Source organism: Colius striatus, chromosome 3 (assembly GCF_028858725.1).
Source record: "Colius striatus isolate bColStr4 chromosome 3, bColStr4.1.hap1, whole genome shotgun sequence".
Taxonomy (NCBI): Eukaryota; Metazoa; Chordata; class Aves; order Coliiformes; family Coliidae; genus Colius; species Colius striatus.
Window position 1 is genome coordinate 97,132,672 of NC_084761.1, and position 27,904 is coordinate 97,160,575.

The 27,904-nt window shown below is 47.5% G+C and overlaps 1 protein-coding gene across 4 annotated transcripts in view; it reads left to right on the forward strand.

Annotated features, from left to right (window-relative positions):
• PTPRA (protein tyrosine phosphatase receptor type A) overlaps positions 1–27,904 on the forward strand; it is a 129,664-nt gene that overhangs the window by 10,693 nt on the left and 91,067 nt on the right. For 2 of the 4 annotated variants that reach the window (XM_061992087.1, XM_061992088.1), the window contains exon 2: positions 18,076–18,202. The exons of the other annotated variants lie outside the window; for them this stretch is intronic. The gene's annotated coding sequence lies outside the window, so the exon portion shown is untranslated. The remainder of the gene's footprint in view (positions 1–18,075; positions 18,203–27,904) is intronic. 4 annotated transcript variants of the gene reach the window in all.

The following is a 27,904-nucleotide window of genomic DNA, read 5'->3' on the forward strand; positions in this document are numbered from 1 at the left end:
TAGGGCTGCTCACTGCCCCACTGGCCACGAAACACAATGCAGATGGAAGGGAATTGGGGTTCCTGGAGCCCTGCCTGCTGAAATGCCACCTGCTTGGTGTCAGAGGAGGTATTGCTGGCCAGTTGAGATGGTCTCTTTGTACTTGGTGTTGGATTTTTCTCCCTCTGATGCTTCATTAAGGTGATGAGTGATTAAGTGCTGAAGGCCACGGGCAGCAGGCAGCTTGCAGGGAGACCTGGGCCTCGGAAAGGTTGCCTCAGGATTGCTCTGTGTAGTGGGTTTGTGTGGGCAGGTTCTGGTAGTGGGAGGCTACAGGGGTGGCTTCTTTAAACAAAGAGCCGCTGGAAGCTTCCCCTGTAGATGGACCCACCACTGACCAAGGCCTGGCCAATTAGTGATGGAGGGAACGCCTCTGGGATTGACAGATTGGAGAAGGAGTTGCTGGGCAGATGCTGAACTGCAGCAACAACAGGGAGTGAGAATGTGAGAACATCTCTGCAGACAGTGGAGAAGGAGGGGGAGGAGATGCCTGAGCACCAGAGGAGAGATTCCCCTGTGACCTGTGTTGCAGCCCATGGTGAGGCAGCTGTGCTCCTGCAGCCCAGGGAGGCCCCAGGGAGCAGAGACCCACTCACAGCCCATGCAGGAGCCCACGCTGGAGCGGGTGATGCCTGAAGGAGGCTGTGACTCTGTGGGAAGCTCATCCTGGAGCAAGCTCTGGCAGGGCCTGAGAACCTGTGGGGAGAGAGGAGCCCAGGCCAGAGCAGGTTTGCTGTCAGGACTTGTGACCCCATGGGCGACCCACACTGGAGCAGTTAATTCCTGAAGGACTGTTTCCCCCATGGATAAGACCCACATCGGGGCAGTTTGTGAAGAACTGGAGTCTGTGGGAAGGACCCACACTAGAGCAGTTTGTGGAGGACTGTCTCCCCTGGGAGGGACCCCACGCTGTAGCAATGGGAAGTGTGAGGAACCAGCAGCAGAGCCCATCTGTGATGGACTGACCATAACCTCCAATCCCCGTCCCCCTGTGCCACTGTGGTGGAGGAGGTAGAAACTTGGGAAGAAGGGAGGAATGGGGGAGAATGTTTTAAGATTCAGTTTTTATTTCTGATTTCCTTACTCTGTTTTGGTTTATTATTAATAAATCAAACCCTTTTCTCCCCAAGTTGAGTCTGTTTTGCCGGTGACACCATTTGCTGAGTGACCTCCCTGTCCTGATCTCCACTCACAAACCTCTTGTTACATTTCTCTCTCCCCTGTCCAGTTTAGGAGGGAGAGTAACAGAACGACTTGGTGGGCACCTGGCACCCAGCCAGGGCTAAACCACCACACACACTCTGCCACACTCATTGTAGCTGGGAACAGTCCTGTCCTACAGTCCTGTGTCACCCAGACAGCTGTGGCACCATGTGCAGTGTCCCCTCTCTGTCACCAGCATACAGGCAGGATCCTGACCCTGCCTGCAACAGATCCTGAGCCCAGGGGTAGGAAGAGGACCTGTCACTTCCACCTTTTGCCTCTTACAGTAATCATTACAGATCCTTTAAAGCATTGCTTGAGCTTTGTCTCAGTGACAGGACTGGTCTGGTGGTGCAGGGCCTTTGCAGGAGGATTAGTTTGCTGTTTAGGTGACAGATTGCAGCTCAGCTACTTTGGGATGCTTTGGCTTGACTCTGGGTGAAGTTGACCTCCTGACATTCAGAGCTCAGTCCTTTGTGTATGGTTTGAGACCAGAGTTGTGCAGCAGAAAAAGTTAAAGCATCCTTTCAATTCTGACCCCTCTGCAGCCTCAGACCTTCCTGCCTCTCTCTCCCTGCATCTGCAGCATGGCAAAGCCTCTGGGACAGAGGAGATGGGCTTCAGACTGTGGCAGTGAGAGAGACTGTCTCTCCTGTCCCTTGTTCCAGAGGACTTGCTGCAATTTGCCTCTGGGTTCCAAATTGTACCAGCCTGGTGGGACAGTTTTGTGTGAGGAGAAGGATGTGTTTCTCCCAAAATCTTCTGAGAGGTGCCACTGGCAACCCCTTCCCAGCAGCAGATGGGAACAGACGCTGAGCTGTGCTCCTGGGTTTGCTTTCACCTGTGATCTTTCATCATGCCTTTCTGTGTGGCATGATGGAGAAATGGAGAAGAATTGTTTTTTTAAAGACAGAAGTGCCAAACTTGGGTGTAGGGCTAAAGGCTTGTGCCAAGGGCTGAGCAGATGCACCATGAGCAGCAGGGTCATAGGCTTCCCTGCTACTGCCCTCCAGAGGTGCTGCAGCCTCTGATCTGGGGAGAATCAAAGTTCAGCCACTGGGTTCATTCAGTTTGGGTGGGTTTTTCAGAGGCTTTTGGAGAGCTAAAACTGCATCAAGGTTTGGGAGGCAGCGTGGCCTCTGGCATCTGCTGTAGCATGAACCCAGTGTTCGCACCTGGGCTGTCAACTTCCATCTTTGATGGGCCAGCCCTTGGAGGACAGTGGCTTTTGTCAAAGGCTTGGAGCTATTTTATGGCCCTCTTGAATGGAGCTCCTCCAGTGACTCTGTTGTAGCCCTTCAATGTGCTTCAGCCAGTTGTCAAGCATCTGTGACTACCTCAGTTTATCTATGGTCACTTGATGTGCAGTAACAAATGACCTCATCAAACTATAGCATTGGGTGTTACACTGCAATCATTGGTTTCTGTTGCTGATGGGTTTATATCATGTATTTGTGGAAGCTGGGACTTAATTTTACTTTGAAGTAGCAAAAACGTGGAATAAAATGCTCCAAAGCTTTCAGAGCATTTGAACTGCATTCTCCCTTCAGTCTTCAGTCCCATCCTGGATCCAGCCCGGAATACCAGCCCTGAGCAGTGCCTGGGGAAGCAATGGCCTGGGGGAAAGAAGCTGAATACAAATGCAGTGCTTCAATCTTACTAATAAGAGCCACTTGAATTGACTTCTGAGTGCAAGTGTGGTCCATTCTGCTCTGGAGCTAAATTCATGGCTTGTTTCTTGGATGGGCTTCTCCTTCCCTCCTGTCCTCTGGCTGCCAGACCCTCCCTTCCCCACCGTGCCCTGGCACACAGCATCACAGCTTCTTGAGCTCCAGGGCTGCAGATGTGCCAGCTGGACACACTTGAGCTTGTACAGGTATAAATTTTGGAAGCAACAACAAAATGATGACTTCAGAAAAGCCTTGTTGCTGTTGAATGTTCTCTTTGCTCGGAGCCCAACGCTGCTCAACAGGCACCTCAGGAGCTTGGCTCGTTTCAGCCCTGGTGTAGTGTTTGGCTTTGTGCAGGAGGTCTCTCAGGTTTTGCTGCAGTTCTTCCCACAGCCCTCCTTGCTCCTCTGATGGGCTCAGTCTGGAGCAGTCCCTCTGGGTGGGTTCACACCAAAATCTTACTGCAGATCCCTCCTGCAGCACAGGAGTGAGACACCGAGAAGCCCTTTTTGTCCGTTTTCATCTCCCTGCTGTGAGCTGTTCTTGGATCCTTCCTTTCCATCTCCATGGCCAAGAGTCAAAAGATGATCTTGGAATAAGGTGCTTGCAGACAGAAAGTTTGGCAGTGCCTTTTTTTCCCCCATCCTCCTTTGCTTTTAGAAACCTCTTCCATAAATTGTCTCCGTTGACAAAATCACGCTTATATCAAGCACTTGCCCACTTAACTCTTCCACTTGGAGCTTTTCTTTCCTCTGGGCAGTGTTGTTTCATAGCAGCTTCCAGCTCAAAGATGCCTATTTGTTAAGTCTTTCCTGGCTTCAGATTGAACCTCTTTAATATTCCTGTCTTCTGTGAGCTCTCTGCCATGAACTCGCCTTCACTCACCATCCTGCTCCCATTTATCTATGCCTCTCTCGCTCAGATGTTTTGTACCCTGGGGTATTCCTGTTGTGTCCCACCGGGCTGCCTGCTGTCCCCAGGGAAAAGGGGACAGGTGGGAAATGAAGGGAGGAGTTGGTGCTTGTTCCATGCTTGTTGAGAAGTGCCAGCTTTTGAAGTACCCTCAGCCCTGAAGTCTCTGCATGGAGAATAGATATGATGTATCTAATGATGCTGACTGCTTCCCACTCCAGATCCCAGCTGCCTGGTCCAAAAGGGATGTATTCCCTCCTCAGTGGGGCTCATTCAGCTCACTTTAGGTACTGGGCAGCTGAAAAAGCAACACTTTTGCTTTTACCTAGCAGAAAACATCTTACAGAGGATTCATTATTAATAACAAGCTGCTAAACCTTGTCATCTTTGATAGCCAGGCGTGTGCTATTAGCCAAACTCAGGGGTCCTATAACCTCCCTTTAACCTCCTAGTTCACAATTCATATTTGCACCTAAGATTCCCACTTGCAGCTTAATAACTGGGGGTCAAGCCCTTTTCATCAATTAGGTGTTTGCTGGGGCTCAGGCACAGCAGCATTGGCTCATTAGTCAGTGCTGGATTGAGCAGGGAGGGCTGTGGCCCCGGCCTCAGAAAGGAGTTAAGGTGTGAAGAGCTGATGGGTTGTTATATGGCAGAGGTGAGCTGATGGGTTGTTATATGGCAGAGGTGAGCTGATGGAAGATGGAGGTAGTGTTGCTTTGGAGAGTTTCTTTTTCTGTTCCCTCCTTTCTGCATGTTTTGCACCACATCTGATGGTTGGCGCAGGGAGCTCAGCTTGCTTACCTTGGTGTAAAACCACTCTCCCCAGCATGGCACCCTGTCCTAGCTGAGGTTTTGGGAATGCCTGGTGGGGGGTGTGGAGGAGAAGGGATCTCCTGCCTGGTTCCCAGCTAGGAGGACCCTGAGTAACTCACTGCAGAACTTCTCCTGTCTCCAGGCAGTGCCTCGACCGCCTGAAATGAAAATGTGGAAAGCAGATGTGACCTGATGATACTATCTTGTTTAACTATCTATATCCAGATGTTTCTAGCTTGTAGTGCTAATTTCCACTTGCAGTTATCCAAGAGCTAAAGCCAAGATGCTCACTGCCCTTGTGTCTGGGAAGAGGAGTCAGACCAACCTTAGCACAAGTCCTGTGCTGCATTACTTTGCTCAATCCTACATCTCTTGCATCCAGGTAGAGCAAGGCTGTCCATACCCAGCCTGCACCTAAAAACCTCCTTCCTGTAGTGAAGATTCTTCTTCATTACCTGAATGAGAAGATAGAAAAGCAAGAGGAATAAGCTTATTTTGAAGGTAATGCTTGTTTCAGGGTGTCTTTTTTTTTGAAGGCAGCATGAATGGCTTTCTCTAAAAGACTGCACATGCCTGCCTTGAATTTCATTGGCACGTGACCACTGAGAGCACTGAAGGACTTATCTGAATTTTTCTAACTCCTTTTGAAAAGCAAGCTGTTCTTTCAGCCCCTCTGCAGAATCTGTGTGACAGGAGATGCTGTACTCAGGCTGCAGCCATAATTGCTTTTGTAATGTGAAAGGCAGAACAGAGTCTCAAATTCTCCTCCTTGACTGGCTCTGTGGGGACTTAAGGTAGTTAAAAAAAACCTCCAAAACCAACAAACTCAACCATTGCTTTTGACATTTGAAATTGGTCTGGGCAAAACATTAGGAAACAACATACTCTAGGGGACAGGATGATCTAATACATCTGACTTTAAAGGAACATGCTCCCGTGGAAACTTGTTTCTGTGCCTATTCCAAAGCACTGGCTCCAGCTCTGAGATCCCTGTACCCCCTGAACCCTCTCAGCATAGTCAGCAAGTTCCAGTTGAACTTCTGCCCTTTATTTTGTGCATGTTCACTCCCTTCTAAGTAACTGGTTCCTTGTCAAAAGAAAGGCTTCCAGGATGCTACTGGGAACATGTTGTCTGTTCCTGGAGAAAAACTGCTTATTTTTAAGTATTTTGCCTGAGAACTTGACTATTCTAATGCAGCTGAGGCTTCCTGTGTTGGTTGACCTTGTTGGGATGAAGTTCCAGCCACCCACTGGAACGCATTTAGCAGCACTGGCTGCATTTAGCTTTGAGAGAAACCTGGAGAACCCACCTGGGCCATAGGATTTCTCTATCACTGCTTTGTTGTTCCTTTGACAGCTGCCATGTGTGACAGTCCTCAATGCAGCAACCCTGATTTACAGACAGAAGCTCTCCTCTCTTTGATGCTGTTGAACTTTGAGGGGTATGGAGTGGAGATGGGAGCTGGGCCAGAGTGAACCACAGCACTTGAGTGTCCCCAGTGCTGTGGCAGGTCACGGCTGGAGCTCAGTGGCTTGGGCTGGAGGTGCTTCTGAGATGGTAAATCCTCCCCAGCCCTTCCTCTAGCAAACTGCAGGTCATATTGTGGAATGGTTTGGGCTGGAAAGGACCTTAAAGCTCATCTGGTTCCAACCCCCTGCCATGGGCAGGGACACCTTCCACCAGCCCAGGTTGCCCCAAGCCCCATCCAACCTGCCCTTGGACGCTTCCAGGGATGGGGCAGCCACAGCCTCTCTGGGGAACCTGTGCCAGGGCCTCACCACCCTCACAGGGAAGAACTTCCTGACATCTCATCTCAGTCTCCGCTCTGTCAGTCTGGAGCCATCACCCTGTGTCCTGTCACTCCAGGCCCTTGGACAAAGTCCCTCTCCAGCTTTCTTGTCAGCCCCCATAGGGACTGGAGGCTGCTCTAAGGTCTCCCCGGAGCCTTCTCCAGGCTGAACAACTGCAGATCAGACCTTTATGAAACCAGCTCATTAGTGTGAGGACAGTGAAAGGGCCTTGGCATCCCAGTTACTCAAGGTTTTCCTTTGGTAAAGGTCTGGTGTTCCTTGTTTGGCTGCCTGGAATGCCAGGCTCGTTTCTTTCTTGGATGTAATCAGAGGTGTGACATGGGCTTTCCCAATAGGATGTTGCTTATTCAATCCTTTTCCTCTTGCTGCATAAAAAATATAATAGACTCTCTTTTCAGGGTTTGATTCTCGCTGGTTTGTGCAGGAGCACAAACAGCCACTCTGAGCAAGAGGAAACACAGGAGATGCTTGTCTGGCCTGGCCTCGATGGAGCATTGGTGCAGTTAAAGCACCAGCACTACAGGCACTGCGGAGGCCCTGGCATGACTGTAGGAACAGCTCTCGCCTCCATCCTGCTGCCTGTTACAAAGTGCCTGTTTCCAGTGTGCTGAACTGCAGAGAAGAGGAAAAAGCCCTCTGTGAGGTTGCCTTGGTTTGAGAGGGGCAAGTTTCCTACTCCTTGTGCTCTCTGCCAGCTGTCCCCAGCTGCTGAGTCTCAAAACTTGTTGGAGATTTAAAACCTTAGGAGAAATCCTCTTAAAAAGCAGAAATGGGATACAACCAGTTTCTCCCTCTTCCCCTTTCTCCTGGAGGAGCAGGAATGGTACTTTCTTTCAAGACCTGCTACTTTTCAGAACTCAAAAGCGTTTTTCATGGCACACTGTCTGAAATCCCTCCATTCTGCTGGCTGCACCTCCTACTGACCTCTTCTCCAGCTCATTTTAAGTTGCAGAGGTAATTTTGTCAGGGTGCCACAGATCCTTGACGTGCTTCTGCATCTCCCACGTCCTGTCCTTGGCTCTGCTGCTGACTCACGGAGCGATGGAGATGCTCCCCTCACTTTTGTTACTTGCCTTTTCCTGCCTTTGAAGCTTTTAGGGCCAGGGTGTGTGTTTGCAAGAGTGTCTGGATATTTCCCACTGTTAGGACTCTATGTGTGTTCTCTGCTTATTGTTTCCAGAAGGAGGACCAGAAACATGCAGAGATCAAGACTTTGTCTGAACCTGAGCTTTTAGTATCATTACCTACTGACCTTAGGGAGCTATACCTTGTCACTCCACAAATAAATCAGCATTCACCCTGTACAACTTCCTGCAAGTTGATTGCAAAGTCTCTTTGAGTGCAACAGAATAAAAGGTGTTTGTTGTTACGTGGTTAAGGCTCGTAACAGGTAGGTAAGTACCTATCTGAAGGCCATGGGGCACTGCTGACTATGAAATTACAGCAAACTCACACCAAACTCTTGTGTTTAGCCCTTGGGATATAGCCCTGGTGTCTCAGGACCCTCCTTTGCATACTGGGCACTCGTGTTTTCCATTGTTTGTCCCTTCCTCCTAAGAGAAGGACACAGGGATGCATGATAGCGCCGTAGGAGAGTGTGTGTGCCCGGGTGCTGAGGCACATCTTTGGCTTGTCAGCACGTGGGAATATCTGTATGGAAACTGGCATTTATGGAGATGGGAACCATCCTGACTGAAGGCAAAGCAGATGGGATGCACAGACTGAACCAGCCCGTCGAGTTTATGCTTTATTAATTAGACGTGTTATCGGAGTCATCTGTATTTTCTTTCCTTTTCTCTTTCCAAACCAGTTCTTCTGCTTCTTTGGCCACAGAGGTACTAATGAGGAGTGCAGTTTGAATCTTGAAGGCTTGTGTGGCAATGCTTGTTTGTCATGGTCTCTATTTAAGCTATAAAAACTTTGGGGTGAGAACTCAGCAGAGCTTTGTGAGCTGTGGGTATCACAGTTTTGAGTCAGTGGTACTCTCCTGGTAGCACTTCCTCCCTCTGTTTGTAAAGATTGCCACCCCAGGTGTTAAGCTATGCTGCTGTAGGATGCTTAAAAACATACATGGATCAAAAAGGTGACAGGATAAAGTCATGGAAGGAAAAGGCAAAGATCCCTGGGCAGAACCAGTCCACTCTGGAGACTGGGAAGCATTTTGGGGAGAAAATGGTACATGCTGGTGGGGGTCTGACCTTGCTTCCTAGACCTGCTGCTCATTGCTGTGGAGGCATCAAATTAAAGGCAGCCTAGATGAGGACTGTGGTGCTCATTTGGACAGCCTCAGCCTGTAACTGGGCACACTCATTCCACATTTTACTGAAGGAGTACAAAACCTTTTGCAGATTAAAGAACTCAGGTGGGAGCAGGGAACAGATTTCTCTTTGGATCTCTGTCTCTCAGCAGGTTGGTATCTCCACCCTCAATGGTAGTGCCCTTGAAGTGGGTTATAAAACCTTTCAAGTGTGGTGTGCCCACATGGGATGTGGGGGAGGAGGAACCCTGTAAAGCCCACCTGTGCCTGGGTGTGCAGACACATGGGGCTGTTCTACAGATGCTGTTTGGGGAGGTAAAGAGGAGGTCTGTGTATTTGCTTTATGTCTAATGCCCTTCCAGGGAAAATACTCATCAGTGGAATGAGCCACAGGATCGGCCCTGCAAATGGCTGTTAGCCATTGGCTTGTCAGCTGCCTTGGATATTGCCCAGATCCCTTCCCTTACAGCAGGGCAAGATGATGACCATGTCCAGGCTCTTCCTTTGCACATACACACATCATATGTTATCCTCAAAGACCTTTTCCCAGGCGTGGCATGCCTTTGTGCATGCACAGCATCTGCCCTCTTATTAGGATGCTGGTGTCTTAAATCAGCAAGTTAATTGGGTCCCTCAGTGCAGGGATATTTCCTCCTTCTGCATCTTTCTAAAGCTCCGTGTCCACCTCGGGTACTTCACTGCTGAAGAAGATAGGTGATGCTCAGCTGTCTGCCCTGCCTGAAGCCTGCAGAGGTTAAATCACAGATAAGCCTTTGGGATTGCTTTCAGACTTGGGGAAGGGGGGGATTTCCACACTTGAGGGGTCATTTTAATTGTGGCATGTTTGTTGTGCTTAGTGTAAGCCCAGCAGGAGATTGCTGCTGGAGCCTGATTGCTGTGCATCTCATCCATCCATCCTGGAGCTGTGGGGCTGGCAGAGCTCTCGGCTGCTTCATTTCCAGTTGAGGATGAAACCTCTGTGAGTCTTGTGCTTCCTCCTCAGCTTGTGTCAAACTTGAATGATTTTGTAACACAGTTTTGTAGGCTGATTCCTCCTCCTGAAAGCAAGCAGCCCTGTTGCTAGGGGAGGAGGGAAAAAAAAACCCAGCCCACCTCAGGAATACTAATCTGCAGCCATCCAACACTGTAGATAACATTGAGTCACTGCTGAAAGCCTCAAAGCAAAACAGATGTTCAGTTTCTAGTGACTAAGTATTAAAGGTACCAGATGAGCAAAGTTGGAGCTAAAGCATTTAATTTGTGGTTGGCAACTGAGACAAAGCATGAGCAAACAAGGTGCAAGGCCAAAACAAGCCTCTTGTCTGTCTTAGAATCTCCTGCATGTTTTCATTGAAACTCTTTTTCTCTGGCTTTTTTACCGTCTTTTGCCAGTAGGTCTTTCTATCTTGACTCATTCTCACTCTAATTGTCACCTGTAGTTCTGGGTGGGAAGGCAGTTATTTGGCAAGGCATGAAACCAGTGAGTAGGCTTTTGTTGCTGCCTCTGTCATGTCACTGTGTCACAAGTCACTTCTCTGGGAGCATCTTGTGTCTGTGCAGTTGGAGATAATTATGCTTGTTCTCAAAAGGAAGGAAGGTGGACTTAGTGGTGCATCTGCTTAGCCTTACTTTAGAGTTCATGAATGAGTAGAAAGCTTTGAATCTGAGTGTGACTGTCATACAGCTTTTGGGTCAGGGATGAGTTTTGAAGACCAATGTTCTTAAATAAGATATAAATAACTAAAATGGGCTCAGAAGTGTGATCCCAGCAAGCTGGGCTCTCTGAGCAGCCAACACTGGAAGCTCCTTGAGATGCTTCTGGTCTAAGTGTTAGGTTGCCATGCAATGTTAGATTGCCTAATGTTAGATTGTTGGCAAGAAACCTGCAGAGCACTGTCTGGCTCTTAACAAAGTGCTGTGTGGCCCTCCTTGTCACTCAAACCTGAGACCCCATGCAGAGGAGCTTATGATTTATCAGTGAAGCTTCAAAGGGAAGGAATTGTGTCCTGGTCCTCCTTCTCAGCAGCACGTGCAGTGTGTGTGGTTCCTCCAGTCCAACAGCTGTCTGATGTAAAACACGTTAAAACTCCTCAGGAAGAGGACCATGGGCAGCACTTCCCTCCCAGATAAGTCCATTGATCACTACACTATGTGCTTTCTGGTGTAGTGACTTGCATATTTGGCATCATAGAGTCATCAGGGAAGGATGGAAGAGGCCATGTGCTGACAAGGCTACTCTCTGTGGTACCTGGGAAGTGGATTTGTGCTGCTGAGCCCCAGTGGGAGCTGAAGCCAGGGCTCATTCCCGTTAGTCTTACAGGATTTAGCTTTTCCTAGTGGCAAGTTCTAGATGGTTTCTCTGAAGAAAAAGGCTTTTCATATCTCTCCTGGAGTTCCTTCCCTTTGTAGGCTTTCTCAGGAGCCGCAATGCCAAGCACTTAACCTTCCATCCCACTTCAGGGAAGAGGGGCAGACATCAAATCCTGTTGGCGCCTTATTTCACTTAATTCTCACATTTAGTTCTTCTTGATTGGGCTTTTAGAGGGCCTCTGCCAAAATCAAAATAATGACTGTGATGATGGAAGCAATCAGAGAGACCATCAGATTCCCAGTCTGTGAGCAGCAGAGGAAAGGAGTGGGCTGGGTTTGATCTGATCTCCTGGGACACACTGTGCTCCAAGTGTTAATTTTGTCCTCAGCTTCTCTGCCCACGAGTAATCCACTTGTGCTGGAGGTAAATGGCAGCTTCTTGCAGTGAGGGCAGGCATCACTACTGCAGAAAATGATGTGTATTTATCATCTATCTAGATGATGCTCTCTGTGCCTTATTTGTTGTTCACCTAAACTAAATTCTTTGGGGATGGTATTGCCTGTATGATACCAGGTTTCTTGGTCATCTACAAGTATTTTCTTCCTTGCATGTGCTGTTTCCCCGTGATTTCCAACACTGCAATAATCAAGCAGTATGCCAGACTGAGTAGATAAATGTGAGTTTCTCCAGCTTCTCTGAGCCAAAACTATAAGTACAGGTGGGAGATGTAGCAGCTCATTCTGGAGTCCATTTCTAGGCTCTGTTGGATGAGAAAATGATCAGCAGTGATCAGCATGGGATCACCAAGGGCAGGTCCTGCTTGGCCAGCTTGAGGAACTTCTGTGATGAAGTGACTGGTGTGGTAGATGAAGGGAGAGCAGTAGGCATTGTCTACTGGACTTTGGAAAGGCCTTAGACCTTAGCTCCCATAAGATCCTTGTAGAGGAGCTGTTGATGTATGGACTGGATGAGCAGACAGAGACGAGTTGAAAACTGGCTGGAGGTCTGAAGGTCTGCTGGGAGCCCAGTGACTAGCAGTGTACCTCAGGGGTCAACACTGGCTCCAGTCCTGTTTAACGTCTTCACTAACCATCTGGGAGATGGGGGTGAGTGAACTTGCAGCAAGTTTGCTGGTGACACCAAACTGGGAGGAGTGGTTGATATGCCAGGGGTCGTGCTGCCATCCAGAGGGACCTCACCAGGCTGCAGAAATGGGCCAACAGCAACCTCATGAAGTTCAACACAGGGAAGTGCATCTGGAGCTCTGGGTCTGGTGCTGGACCCTCAGTACACAGCAGAGACACAGGCAGACTGGAGAGAGCCCAGTGATGGGATTGGAGCACCTCAGCTATGGGGAAAGGCTGAGATAAGAGCTGGGGCTGCTCAGCCTGGGGAAGAGAAGGCTCAGGGGGTGTCATCAGTGTCTAGAAATACCTGAGGGGAGGATGCCAAGAGGACAGAGCCAGACTGGAGCCAGGCTCCTTCCAGTGATTCCAATGACAGGACAAAGAGCAATGGGCACAGACTGAGACACATGAACATCAGGAACAGGAACATCCTCTGAATGTCAGGAAACACCTTTTGAATGTGAGGGTGATGGAACACTGACATAGGTGGCCCAGGGAGGCTGTGGAGTCTCCATCTTTGGGGATCTTCAAAAGCCATCTGGACATTGTCCAGGACAACCAGCTCTAGGCGGCCCTTCCTCAGCAGGGGATGGACCAGATGATGTCCTCCAGAGGTGTCTTCTAACCCCAACTGCTGTGTGATTCTGCAATGAGGAGGTTGAAGTCCTCAGGAGATAAGAGACTGGGCTGAGCTAAAATTTGGAGTGGCCTAGCTCTTGAGTCCTATAGCACTATACAGTCCCATCCTGTGTGCTGGACACAGTTCTGTGTACATGTGAAATCCCTCAATGACTCTTCCCTTGCTCTTTTGCATTAATTTGGATCTTTATGCTGTGTATTTTCTTTTGCTGGCTTCCTCCTTTCACCTCTCCAGATGTCTCCTCAGAGCAAACTTCCGTGAGTCTCATTGTTCTGCTTGTTTTCATTCTCTTTCTTGGGTAAATGGCTTATTTTTTTCTAAGGGTGGTTTCCTAGAGCTCTGTGAAATGCTCTTTCCCTGCTGTGGTATTAATTGCAAAAGAAAAGAGAGGGAGTCCTAATTCAGGTGCATTTCTTCCTTTATCTCTTTATCTTCTAAAAAGTGACTAAAGCCACAAACAAACACTGCTAATTTCTTGCTACCATCTGTGAATGCAGGACCAAGCTGTTTCACAGTTGCATTTTTAGTGCTTACTTGATGCATTGAGAAGAAAGAAAAACCTCTTTGCATTAGCAGCAATAACCTATCTCCCACAAATTGTAGTCTGTGCTCACATCTACCACTAAAACCCAAAACAAACAAAGATTCGTGCAAAGACAGGATGTGTTTTGGGTGTAATTGCCGGGAGGTCTTTGCTTTCACGAGTTTTGGGTTCACCCAGCCAGGCAGGCGAGCGGTGCTGCGGTTCGCTTGGGTGGATTTATTACGAGCCTCTCGCTGGGCTCTAATTTGATGTTTCTTGGCAGCTCTGTGAGTTTTAAAACATCCTCTGCAAGAGTCTCCTGGCCACACTGCATAAAAACATCCCACACGGGGAGAGGGAAGGGGCTGGTGTGCAGCAGCACGAGTGTGCTCGCCCTGGTGACAGCCCTGCCTCCAGACTCCTTTAGTTTGGCCTTGAGCCTCCCTTCTCCTAATCCTGCCCTGATCCCTTACCTTCTGCGTGGATCCAAGTTGGAAGACCCTCTCCATTGACCAAATCAAACTGGGAAGCAAGTCTCTCCCATCATCTGAGCCAAGAGATGTTGGTATTGGTGGAGTCAGTTGGCCTTGGCTATATCAAAACACCTCACCAGTACCAGGGCCCGATTTTGGGTCTACCTTGGAGGCTGAACCTTGAATACAGTCCAAGTCTGGTTCCAGAAACCTGTGTGTTGAATAAATACCTGGATGGTGCCACAGTACAACCCCATGTTTGAATTCAAGTCTCCCTGTGAGGTCCTCACATCTTTTTCTGGTGTGTTTATCTCTCGTTGGTGTGAGTTTACAAAACCATAATTGGGCTGTGATTTAGCATCAGGTCTTTAGGGAAGCTTGTTACAGTGATGGATAATTGCGTAATAAAAATGTAACTGCTTAGCTTTAATGTGTCAAAACGGCTCATTTACAACAGCATATCAGAGAGACGAGGGTCCAGAAGATAAGTAAGGCTTGCATGGGGAGGGAATATTGAGTAATGCACCCAGAGGTGTAATTGGAGGGGAGAAGTCTCTTCCATTTCAGATCAGAGGAAGTGGTTTATCTGTCTGGAAACTTGTTTTTCTCCCTCGTGTCAGTTGGTCTGGCAGAAGGCAGCACTTGCCTGGGGAGATGCATGTGAAAAAATCAGCTCCTTCTGCAGGTTGTGTGATATATAAACTGCTGAAGTATTGACTCTCTTTCCATATTTCATTAAAAATAAAGCTTCTCTCCGAGAAGCCTGAGCATTTCTGGTCTCCTAGAACACTTCATGAAGCATGTGGGCATTTTTCCCCTGTACCCTAGTTTGTTAGTAAATGATACTTCTCTCAACTCCTGCATATTCTCTGCTGCCTATGTGTAATATTCCTATTAGAAATAACTGCTTTGTCGAATCCTAGAGGCACCTGCATTATCTATATCACATGGAAGCTGAGGTCTGACAGGTTGTTGCATAGTTCTGCCCTTCTGGGAGCATGGAATTGTAATGGGAAAACATATATGTCCCTATACCTACCCCTCTTTGCCTATAGATAACCCCCTATAGCAAACCTCCCTGTCTCGCCTGGGTACAGAGCAGCCATGTACATCTCCTCTCATCCCACAGGAGGTCAGGGAAGTGGCAGACAGACATACAAAGGATTATTACATTTGATCAGGCTCTGAAACGGGCTGTAGATAAAGCCTTTGGTGTTTACCAGGCCATTAAACATTTATTAGCCTCTATCTCAGTGTTGGTAGTACTGTAAGTCACATCTGTGATTGAGGTGGAGTGGGGTCAGCCTCTTGCACCCATGTTTGTCAATGGAGAAGCCAGGTTGGGGGAAGCATCTGCCCACATGCCTTGGAGAGAAGGGGCGGATGAGCCAGCAGCCCAGAGCTGATCTTCATCACAAGGAAATCTTAGGAAGTGGGAGAATTTAAACAACAATGAAAAGAGATTAGGGCCAGAGCGAGGAGTTGATTTATCCCTGCCCTTCCTAACAAAAATACTTAATGCCCTCGGATCAGAATGGCTTTTGGATCAGGGTTTCATTAGGTTGCAGGAGGGTTCATGCCTCTCCCACTGCCCCAGATACCCCCACAGCCACACATGCCACACATTTTCACTTGTTGTCATCTCCATCCTCAGACTTTTCTTTCCCTTTCACCCCCTTCCTGAGCATTAGTAGGGAGAGAAGTGTAGCCTCAGGGCTGAGCCTTGGCTGGGAGGGTCTTCGCTGCAGCACCTGCTCCAGTGATAGGGTTTTTGAAAGCAGGGATGAGAAAGGATTACTCTGTACTGCTGGAAGGCCACAGCCCGGCGCTTCAGACCAGAGGCGATCCCTCTGAAGTCAATGAGATTGTGAAGCGTGTAAATTAGTATGGAATTTGGCTTTTTCCTGGCAAAGTGGGGGATATTTGTTATACTTGCATATAAATTACTTCTAATAAGACTCTATCGACATGACTGATCCTTCTGATCGTGCCATCACTCCTTGCAGTCCCACAGCTGCTCTTGCCATCCTCTCATTTTAAATATCAAAGGAAAACAAAACCCTAAAGCACTTGCTGGGAGATATCTGTGGTTGGTGCCAGGCTGCGAAGCGTTGCTGAGGGTGGCTGAGGCTGGAGCGTGTCCTCGTGCACTCGGGACCCGCCGTGTGAACAGGGAAAGGGGACGGTCTGGTTTCACACTCCCTCATTTGGAGTCTCTGCTGTGTTCCTGATGCTCCATGTAGATGTTGTCAGGCAGAGGGATAATTAGAGGAAGCCTGTTTGGCTACAAAGCTGGACTGGGAATCCACGTGGCTGTGAGCAAGGCTGGGTTATTTGTTTGGGAATGCAAAGAGGTGGAGTGGGCATCCAGGGAGCACTGTGCAGAGGGAGAAGATGCCCTGCTACAGCCTCGTCCCTGTGTCCACAGAATAGATTTCCTTTCTACAACAATGAAATAAATTAATCATCCCATTTATCAAAGGCAAACGTAAAAGCTGTCATTGCAACATTTTGAGTTGGAGCGGGGATATTGGTGCTCTGCAGCCCGGCAGTCTCCTTCAGCCACACCAGGATGCTTCAGGGCAAACCTGGGAGCTGCTGTGGGAGCTCTTGGGTATAGGTTCTGCTGCTGGCTGTGCTGCCTGGATGCTGAGGGTGGTTTGGGTGCTGTGCACAACAGCTTAGTCTGTAGCTGAGAGGGCTTTAATGCTCTAATGAATCCAGTTCTGGACTCCCCAGCTCAAGAAGGACAGGGACCTGCTGGAGACAGGCCAGTGCAGGGCTAACAAGATGGTGAGGGGACTGGAGCATCTGTGTGAGGAGGAAAGGCTGTGGGACCTGGGGCTATTCAGCCTGGAGAAGGCTGAGGGGGAGCCTCAGCAATACTTATAAATCCCTAACGGTGGGGTGTCAAGAAGATGGGGCCAGTGTTTTTCTGTGGTGGCCAGTGCCAGGACAAGGGGTAACGGGCACAAGCTGGAACACAGGCAGTGCCCCTGGCACAGGAGGAGCAAGTCCTTTGGTGCTGAGGGGAGGGAGCCCTGGCCCAGGCTGCCCAGGGAGGGTGTGGAGGCTCCTTCTCAGGAGGTTTCCAAACCCTCCTGGACACGTTCCTGTGCCCCCTGAGCCAGGGGAACCTGCTTTAGCAGGGGCTGGGGCTGGGGCTGGATCAGCTCTGCAGAGCCCTTCCAACTTCCACCATTCTGGGACTCTGTGATTAGAATATAGAGCATCAGCCTTCCACTTGCTACAGTTGAGGAGGCTGTTGAATGTTGCCAAGATGTTCCATCAGCACAGGTGGTTTGAGATGTGCCTTACCTGATGGAAACCCCTCTTGCCTGCTTATGCATTGTGCAGCATGTGGAAAGTGGGATTTACCTTGGTTGAAAAGCATAGATTGTATTTGGACTGGAAGGAATCCTACAGGAAGTAACTGAGAAACTGTCCATATAGAACTGAATAGCTGAGAAAATAACCATGTCCCATTTAAGCTCCTTGCCAAGGGAACATTTCACTTGTCTCTCCCCCAACTTGATGAAATAGTTGTTGTTTTCCTCCCCTCCTCATGAACATACCCACAGCTCCAGAAGAGCCACCTATTCACTCATGTAGATGGTGTAACTGATACATGCCTAATTCCACCTTGGAGCCATTGTCATCAGTGGAGCATAGCTTTGAAGACACCTTCCCCTGTGTCAGGCCTCCAGGAGGGTTTGTGCAGTGGGAAGGTCTGTTTTCTTTTGCCACTGATGCTGGCTCACCTAACAAGTGCTCTGCTCTTGCCCATGAAGCTTGCCCTCTCTAGACAAGAGAAAATAAAGTTGTTTTTAAGGCAACAGTCTAGATTTGGACATAAAATCTGACACAAATTAAGATCTTCTCAGCTTCAGGCCAAGTGAGGTATATTCTTTATTGACCTCTCTGCAAAACAGAATCATTTAAGACTAATTGTTTTGTAGTTCAAAAAACTATACTAACTGTATTAGCAGCCTATGTAGTCTTGGGTTACTCCTTAAATGGCCTGAGCTGTGGTCTGCAGTCTTCCTCTTGACTGTCTCCATGCCTTCTTCAGACTGCTATGCTTGTACTGCTTTGATAAACTCACTTCATATGGAGACTCCAGTAGTGGCTGGGATCATCTTAGTGCTGTGGAACAATCTCAAAGTCATCCACTCCAAAACTGAAGCAGCTGGGGCAATCCCAAGGGCTGTTTGCTCAATATGGCTGCTCCATGTGAAACGACGCGCTCGCTTTGGCACAAGCCTTGAACTGGGTGTTTCTGGTTTTTACAGGGAGCATCAAGGATAATTGTCAGCCTTACTAAGGATTGATTCTGTCCTGCCCGTCGTCGTCTGCTTGGATAGGAAAGAAAAAGTGGTGTTGGGGAGGTGAAACGTTGAAGGAACGTCCCTTTTCAAGGTACAGTAAAAACATTCATGAGATGTTTTGGAGGTGAAGCTAATGCTGCTGTAGCCTGAGCAAGAAAACAGCAGCCTTGGGAAGTGCTGAGTGTGCAGCTTTCTCATGGATTCACATCTTTCACTCTTACAACATCCACATGGTGAAACCTGTGCTCCAACATTCCCCTGTTTGATCATCTTCAGCGTGGTGGTCTCAGACTGAGAGATTGCCTTTGTTTCAATGCAAACTGTCACAAATCCAGTGTTTGCTTTCCATTTACTCTTATTTATTCTCTTTTTTTACTTGAATCTTTCCTTTCTGGAAGTTTTCATTTGTGCTGTGAGGCATACAGAGTTTGGGTACCAATATTTGTGCTGTTTTGAAGGGGCCTTTTCTTAAGGCTTTTTCCTCTTGCTTATACAAAGCAGTATTAGACTGAAATACTGCCCTCTGCTAGTACCTTGGCACAGAAGGGCACATAATCCTGGTATGGGTGGTTTATTAAGGAGGAGGAAAGGAAGGTCATGGAGTAAGAAGGAAGATTGTGGAGTAAAAAGGAAATGTTACTGAGGATGTTGGTGGATTAAAAACCCAACACCCACCTGGGAGTTCGTGGGCAGTTGCTCTGGTCGAAGTTCTTCCCATGGTCTGACTTGAGGAAAGGATTGAGGAATGCTTTTAGGAAACAAAACACCACATTAAGATCTTCCTGTAAGATTTCTTGTTGAGTATTTCAAAGGGCTCATTCCAACTCCCATGGATTTGAGGCTGGGGTGGTGTTGCTAGAGTAGCAAATTGAGATGCGCTTGTGAAACCTGGCGGGTTTTATAAACGAGCTCTTCTGTTAAAGCATTGCACAGATTCACCCTGTCTGAAGATGAGAAGTTTGTGGATGTGGTTTGATATTTCCTTAGAGCTTGCACGTAGGGTCCTGCTGACACTGTGTGCTTCACAAACTTGACCGATTTATGGTTTCACATAAAAATTCTTTGAACGTGGTGCGATGCTCCTGTGCCAAACAGAACTTTGATGGGTGACTAAATGCTTCTCTTTGAATCTGTGTGAGATTTAGCAACGAGTTTCACATCTGGTAGTGTGTGTGTACTTAACTGAATGTCATGTTGTGTTTTGCTACATGTATTTTTTTTTTAGTCAGCTTGGCTCACTTTTTGATTTGGGGAGAACTCCCTATTCAGGTCAACAGCTGAAGTAATCCTTCGAATTTACTTGAGAAGTGGCTAACTGTCCTCAAAGCAGCAGCTTTGTCTTTGGTGCATGCTTTCTTTATAGCTCATCCAAGAAAAGGATTAAGTTCAATGACAGTAGTCAGAGATACAGAAGAAATTTACTTATAATGCACACTGTAAAAGTTAATAGCCTAAACTGCATTTATTATTCCATTTTTGCCTGTATAAGAAAAACCTTTTTATTAGAGAGACTGAATAGATTCAAGTATCTGCCAAAATAACACAGGTCCTACTGTAACCCAGTGAATATTTAGGACAAAGATACTACCTGCACTTAGGGGGTACAGTCCTCAAAAAAAGTGCTGGCTGATTTGACTGGCCAGCATCTACAGTCTGAACAGAACTGCTTGTGTGAGAGTAGTTTGTGTTGTATGATGAAGCCAGATCTGGATGTGACTCTGTTGGCTGGAGTGAAATAGAATCACATAAGCACAGAATGGTGGTTGGAAGGGACCTTTAGAGATCATCCAGTCCAACCCCCCTGCCAAAGCCGGTCCCACTTGGATCAAGAATGCAATAGTCTAACAGCACTTCACTTCCACATCAAAATCCTTTTGGAATAAAGCAGCAAGGTCCACAGCTAAAGTCATGGGACTTCTTCTGCTGTTTCAGGCAGCGTGGGCTACCTGATGCAGAGGGGTGCACTGACATGCTGGAGATGTCCAACCTACTGTGAGCCTCTTCACTCTTGTGGGCTACTGGAAGGGTGTTTTGGACTGAGTGTTTTTTTCTGTCTAAAGCTGAGGTTATGTAGTAGCCAATGTGAACTGGAAGGGCTGGAACACCCTTTTCTGAGTTCCTTTTTAAAATGTTTCATTATACATCACTTAATTCATGTCACAGCTCCAAAGCATTCAGATTTGTGGGAAGGAACTTGATTCATGTCACAGCTCCAAAGCATTCAGTTTTGTGGGAGCATTCAGCATTCAAGTTATGTGGGAGGGAACTAAGGCATGAAGTCTGTCTTTCACTGGTCACATTCACCTATCACCACTTACTGTCCTCTTTTTTAAATCAGCCATTTCAGCAACATCACACATTGATTTGAGCTCAGACTTAGCATGGGGTATAATGCTGTCAGACCAGGGGGCTGGAGTTTGCAGAATTTGAGTAAGAAGGCTTCAAAGTTTAGATGAGAAACCTTGATTACCTCCTAAAAGGTTCTGCATGGATAATTGGAAACCTTGGGATTGCAGACATTGTAATGCTCCCAAGTCTGGTAGCACCTCTGAGTTAGGGGTTACACTGATCTCAAATCAAAACTGGCTGAACTGAAAACACTACTTTCCTAGGGGAGGGAAAGGAAGGTGTAAGGTAGAAACAGACTCACTAGCAAACACTTGCCACCTCTCCTGGAGAACACGAGTGGGAATCGTAGCATCACAGAGGATTTGGGTTGGAAGGGACCTTCAAAAGTCATGTAGTCCACCCCCTTGCAGTGAGCAGGGACATCTTCAACTAGAACAGGTTGTTCAGAGCCCTGTCCAACCTGACCTAGAATCCTCCCTTTCATAGCCAGGGATGATTGCACTGGCTCATTACTCCCTGTTCTCCCAGGGCTTTGGTGTCTGTCCCAGCTTACCCTACTGGATTGGACACTTTCACTGAGCCACGGTTGGCTCAGCCCAGGCTTTTCCACCATAATTATTTTCATCATCCCAACAGGTTTACAGATGGGTAGGGGGGAAATGTCTCAGATGACATACAAAGCTTACAGTGAGAACAAGGGCAGGCTCATCTCCCTGAGCCTTAGGCTACCAGACTTGCCTCAGGCAAGCCTTAGGCTTGCGTAAACAGTTGTGTTTAGAGAAATGGGGGCATGGTTTGAAAAGGCCATGCTGTTTCAGTGCTCTGCTGGCAGGAAAGGATGTGGCATGGGGGTGGGCTTTCAAGGTCAGCAGAGGAGCTTCCACATGCAGCAGCCCTGCTCCCAGCAGCAGGTCAGAGCTGAGCCGTTGGGGTGGCTGCCAAGAGACGTTTCTTGGAAACTCTTCCTCGTGGGGTGCGAACGGCAGGACAGGAGGTCTTGAACTGAACTCAAGATGATAGATTTTGGCCAGGCTGCACGTTTGGATGCCTTGTTCTTGGCCTTTCTCTCTTGGGTGTATAGGTGAAACCCTGCCTTGGCTGCCTCAGAAACTTCCATCTGACTTTGCAGCAAGTTGAATTTTCCACTGCATAGGAAAGGTTTTTGGGAATGAAACAACTCTGGTTTTTTGGCTGGAATTCTCCAGCTCATTGACTACACTTGGTTTATTTTTCTCAATCAAACTAGTGCTGAATCTACCCTATAGGGTCATTAAAATTTCTTCCCTGTTGAGGTGAGGGAGCACTGGAAAGGGCTGCCCAGATGGGCTGTGGAGTCTCCTCTGGAGACATTCCAACCCACCTGTTTGTTCCTGTGTGACCTACTCTAGGTAGTCTTGCTCTGGCAGGGGGATTGCACTGGATGAGCTTTCCAGGTCCCTCCCAACCCTGGAGATTCTGTAATATGTAACCTCTGACTAGATCCAGCACTGAAGTAGGAATCCATAAGCACTGCTGCAGTGTGACACTGATCATTATTATTCACCTTTAACTTCCACCAAAGTACTCAGTTCCCTGACACGTAGAGATTTAGAGGCTCTCCATGACAAGACATGGGGAGAGGAGGGGGAGCTCACTCGCTGGATTGTTGGTGGCAGTGCTGGGATAAAGGCTGGGCTCAATCGTCTTAAAGGTCTTTCCAAACCTCACCAATTCTGTGACACTGTGATTTCATCCCTGGAAGGCAAGTTATGTGCTCACATCTTGGGGCATATGATCACACAGACAGAGCAACGTTTGGATATTTGGTTTCTGCCGAGGAACTTGAGAAGAATAAATGGAAAGTGGAGGGAGCTGTGGATGCAGCCTGGAGTGTCAATTAAGTCTTTAGCCTGGGTCAGACTTTCCTCAGTCTTTTTTCTGTATAGGTTGCCCATCACTTTCTCTTAATCCTTCTGTTTTGCAGGAAACTTTACAATTCATGAGGAGAAGAGACAAAAAAAATTCTCTTCCTTACTGCAAGGGCCAGGTCAGCATCTGGTTTTTTTTTTACATCCCTGTGAGAGCAATTTGTCAGAAAACATTGGGAGAAGCAGAGAGCTGAACCTAGCAGAGAGCTGGACCTTGCAGAGAGCTGGACCTAGCAAAGCCAAGCTGAGCTCGAGTGTTTCCTTGGCTTGAGCTCATCCATATCTGCAAAGTATGTTGGGAGCAGAAATCTTTTTATGCCTATACAGGATAAGAAGGAGAATTTTCTAAAAAGTTAGGCTTCCTCTCTAAGTTTTGTTCCTGAGAAAAGCAGATACACTGGTTAGTTGGTAACTCCAGGCAAGTGTGTGCACGCAGCAGTGTGCAGACCCGCCTGAGCGTACACAGAGTGCTTTCCCAAATAGCCCAGAACCTGAGAAAATGGAGATAAAATCAAAAGACAATTGAAGTTAATTATGCTTTGAAGGCAACTGGAGATTGGTCCAAATCTTGTGAGGTTCCTGAGGCCTCCCTGTGTGATTTGGGGCTGAGTGTGGGAGGCAGGTTTGGTTGCTGTGGTCATTCTTCTCAGTTGTGACTGTCACCTACTGCTGGTGTCCGATGATGGCCACCTTTGTGGTGTGGATGACACACAGGTCAACACCGAGTCTTCTCACTGCAGATTCTTCTCTCTGTCACTTGGCTGTGTGCTGTGTATCCTTTCATGGTGAACGAAGCCTACCCTTGCTCTTCAAACTGCAGAGCACAAATTTGGATTCAATGTAAGTTTTGGCTTAGATTAAAACCCAACAAAATAAGCGTTTCAACATGTGACTGAACTTTGTTGTTCTTCTGCCACCCACTTACATTCCCTTTTCATTTCATCTTCACCAAAACCTGGCTTGTATTTTGGGATTTGTGCAATGGAGAGGTTGCTAGACTGACTTTGAACTTAATGAACTTCTCCAAAGAGTCATACAAAAAGCACTACATTCCAAGAGGTTTTGGATGTCTCTGATTTACAAAGGAATTGGGATGTGACCAACTTTTAGAAATGCCAGGCATGGACACTCAGGTATTTAGAGGTGACCTAGTGTGGAGTAACTGAATTAGAACTCCATCTTGATGGTTGAATGTCTTACTTCCTATGATGTGAGCTTGAGAAACAAAATCCTGCACTTAGGCCACAACAACCCCATGCAGTGCCACAGGCTTAGGGATGTGTGGCTGGAAAGCTGTCCAGTGGAAAAGGACCTGGAGTGATAATCAACAGCAGCCGAACAGGAGCCAGCAGCGTGCCGAAGGGGGCAAGAAGGCCAAGGGCAGCCTGGCTGGGCTCAGCAGTGGGGTGGCAGCAGGAGCAGGGCAGGGATTGTCCCCTGTGCTGGGCCCTGGGGAGGCTGCAGCTCCAGGGCTGTGTCAGTGCTGGGCCCCTCACTCACTGCCACAGGGACACTGAGGGGCTGCAGCGTGGCCAGAGCCGGGCACAGAGCTGGGGAAGGGGCTGGAGCACAAGGGGCTGGGGAGGGGCTGAGGGAATGGGGGTGTTGAGCCTGGAGAAGATGCAGCTTAGGGCAGACAGGAGCACTCTCTGACACTCCCTGACAGGAGGCTGCAGGGAGCTGGGGTCAGTCTCTCCAGCAGGACAGAATAAGTGACAGGACAAGAGCAAAGGGGCTGAAGTTGCCCCAGGGGAGGTTGAGATTGGAGCTGAGGCAGAACTGTTTCCCTGAGAGAGTTGTCACCCCTGTTCCAGGCTGCCCAGGGAGGTGGAAGAGTGCCCAGCCCTGGAGGGATCCCAAAGCCATGGTGCTGAGGTGCTGAGAGCCATGGGGCAGTATTGGGCTTGGGCAGGGTGAGGGCAGGGCTGAGACTCCAGGACCTTTAAAGGCCTTTTCCAACTAAAATGATTCCAGGATTCAAAGAGCCTTTCTTTCACTCCAGAAGAACCAAAGTCTTTAGGGCTCTAGCAGTGGAAGACCACAAAATATACAAAGGTGTATGAGACAAAGTTTCTTGACATGGCTTTCTGTGCTTGTGTGTCCAGTAACTTCAGAAGTTTGCCTGACCTAACCTTTGGGTTTATAAACACGGTATAACCAATACCATCAAACCCCTTACTACATGATATTGTGCTGCACAGATTTTGGTATGTTCATGGGATTATTTGTTCAGAATTGTGTCTCACCAAGAGAAGCACGTGATGTTATTAAAAAGATAACACATACTTGGTTTTATCCCCTTAATATGGAAGATCTTTCTTCAAAGAATCCCAAATAAAACAAGACTGTGCCTCATGGCGAGTATTAAGGGAAAAATAGTAATTAAAAAGAAAGTGTGTGGAATGGTCTTTCCCTCTGGCATCTTCACTCAGGTTCTGCAGTCAGTAATTCAAAGGAGGTTTTGTGGAAAGAAAGCAGCGAGATGCAGGAGTAGATATGACTTCCCCAAGGGTGAGAACTTCTAGAACTGGGACCGAAACATTAATCTCTTTAATTCCAGCTCAACACTTCACTGTGAAATCATTATTCTGTTTGATTAATCTGCACAAGGCCTCTAAAGCCATAATGCTACATATGCATTGAAGAATCTTGCTGCAGGTCCTCATTTGAGTATCTGGGAGCCTTTTGCTTGAACTTTGTATGTAAGGAAGTGTGCCTTAGCCTTGATTGGTCTTATACTCTGGATCTGATTTATTACTGGTGCTCATTTTCAATAGGGATAAAGAGTTCTTAGTGCAAAAATCAGCTGAAATGCCGATATTTGATAGGTATGGGTATAACAAAAGCCATGACAGTGTCGTTCATAGGTTTCATATAATGAGGAGTAAAGCATTGTGTTCTTAAGAGAGAGCAGCAACAGGACACAGCCTGCATTTATCAGCCTCTCCAGCCCAAATAACCTTTTGAACCACAGAGCGATTTCAGCCACATTTGAGAAACCTGAAATCTAGCAAGTCCTGTGAAAACTGAGCAGTGGGGAGATGGAGTGCAGAGATCATAATGCTTACCAGGCTTGTTGGGAAGTGTGAATTTGCTTCTTTGGTAATCCGTATGTGATTTGTAGGATGACGGCAGCTCCTTGGCTGAGGTCGTGGTATTACCAAAGCCCCACGTGTGCCATTGGGCAGTCATTTCTCTCCTCTGCTGCGTTAACCCCGACTGTAGGTATGGATGACTTCATCTCTCTTCACTCAGAGGCACGTGCTGCCTCTTTTGCAGGCATTCCCAGATTTACCAGCAGCACCTCACACATCTACACCTTAGTGTAACACCCCCCAAATGCCCAGAGACCCGCAAGCATCTCATGCATCACATTACAAACTGTGAAATTGAGGATTCAGCCTCACTTTGATGTTTTGATGCTGTAAGCAGTAGAACTAATGTAGCTCAGCATGCTAATGAGGGAGGTATTTATTGTTAAGTGCTGAGCCTTTAGAGAATGGCTGATGTTCAGCTTCAGCCTTGAAACCTTTCTGGGAGGGTGGGTTTTCCTCTCCGGCTGAGCCTTTCGAGGCCTTCAGCAAACAACCAGCTAAAGCACAACTAGCAGTCACAGGAGACAAAGCCCAACTTGATGACTTTTAGGGAAATGACTCAGAAAATGAAATCCCCTGTATAATTTATAAAAGACCTTGAGTAAGGAAGGAGGAGGGATTGATGTGGAAATGATCTTTCTAGGGAGCAAGTGAAAATGAAACCAAGAAGAGACCTAAGCCAGCAGGTTACCACAGGGGTAAAAGTGAGATGCTGACAGCTTATGGTGTTGGCTGGGGGCGTCCAAAATGTTGGTATTTTCCATTTTGGAGAACCCATTTCTTCAGCACTGTCTGTTTGGAGCAGTGTCATCTTTTAATTTCAATTTGAAAATATTGGTATAAGGGAAAGCATCACTTTTTACCTTCTCCATTCTCAGTAGAAAAGCATTTAGAGCTAAAACCTGGTATTGGTGTTCCCTGGAAACACTGAATGGAGAAAGCTGCCTTGAGATGAAAGACTACTTTATAAAGACAGCACTGCAAAGGCCAGTGGGTTTATCAGGTACATCACTGGGAGGTATCATTTAGACCCCTCAGATTTGTAATGTGGGCAGTTTTAAGTTCTCTATCTAGAAAGGGAATCTGGAGAGAATTTGTTTGCAAAGATGGAAGGAGGGGAAGAGGAAGGAGGGGAAGATGCCTTGGACAGAGGACTCTCCAAGAGAGTGTGGTGGTTGCTGTGAATTTGAGTCATTTTACACCAGCCCATGGAGACTGTCCATGTTGAAAGTGGCAAAGCTCTGAATTATGTGTGATGCAATAGCTCAATTAATGAAAACTGAAATGCCCTTCTCAACATCCATCCCCTCGACTTGGATGGAGGGCCTCCAAGAGTGGAGATGGTTTTAGTTTAGACACCCTTACCTGTGAAACATACATCAACAATCCCAAACACACCAATTCTGCTCTAATTGCTTGACATCTCCACATCTAGCTTTCATATCTCTGGGATGATCTTCATTTGTTTCCACTGAGAACATGAAATTCCTGCTGAACCGCACGGTGCAGAACTCGGAGCAGCACCTTGATGGCATTGATTGGGAACCCTGAGAGTTTTAAGATCCTGATGGGAAATTACAGCAAACAAGGGCTGTTGGCAACCAACTTCCAAATCTAAATCCTCCATGGGCACAATACACTACAGTTACAGCAGCTTTCCCAGGTCAGGAAACAAATGCTGTGAGTGCTGTATTCCTGTGTGTGATATTTATGACACACAATGTTATCTTTGTGATTGTTACGTATGCTTTTATGTACTGCAGTTAGGGTGGGGCTGAGGTTAATGGTAAAGTTAATCCTTTTCGTGTTCTTAATTTAGCCTCTGAATGCTGTCGTTCAGGAGGGAGTGAGGAACAGAAATTATTCATGCTATTGTACTGCTGTCACATCTGTCCTGTAGGGAGATGGCTACAGCACAGCCTAAACCATCCCAGATCACCCAAGTCTTGGATTTACCTGCTGGAAGGCCTATTCACTTAAGCTTTGGTCTTTTCCTCTGCTCAGCCACATGGGAAAGTTCTGAGTGTTGAGTCTCCTTCTCTGGGGACATTCTAAACCCATCTGGACAAGTTTCTGTGTGACCTACTCTAGGTGGTCCTGCTCTGGCAGAGGGGTTGCACTTGATGAGCTTTCAAGGTCCCTTCCAGCCCTCGAGATTCTGTGGTTCTGTGAGGGTCTTAATGGATGGACTTGCTCTGAAATCAAACCTTGTGCTTGGAGCTGTCTGCATAGACTTCAGCTGAGGGAGAGACACGAGTTAAGATATACTTGTTCAGACAAGCTCACCTCGGACACAGTGGCTTTAATTCACTTTAAATATGTTTTCAGAGTTGTATTCTGGAAATGCAGTGGAAACTAGTGTGGGTGTGTGGTTGCAGGGCTTTTTTCTTCCCCACTAACTGCCATGGGTTGGGATGTGTCTTGGCTTTCACAGATGTTGTA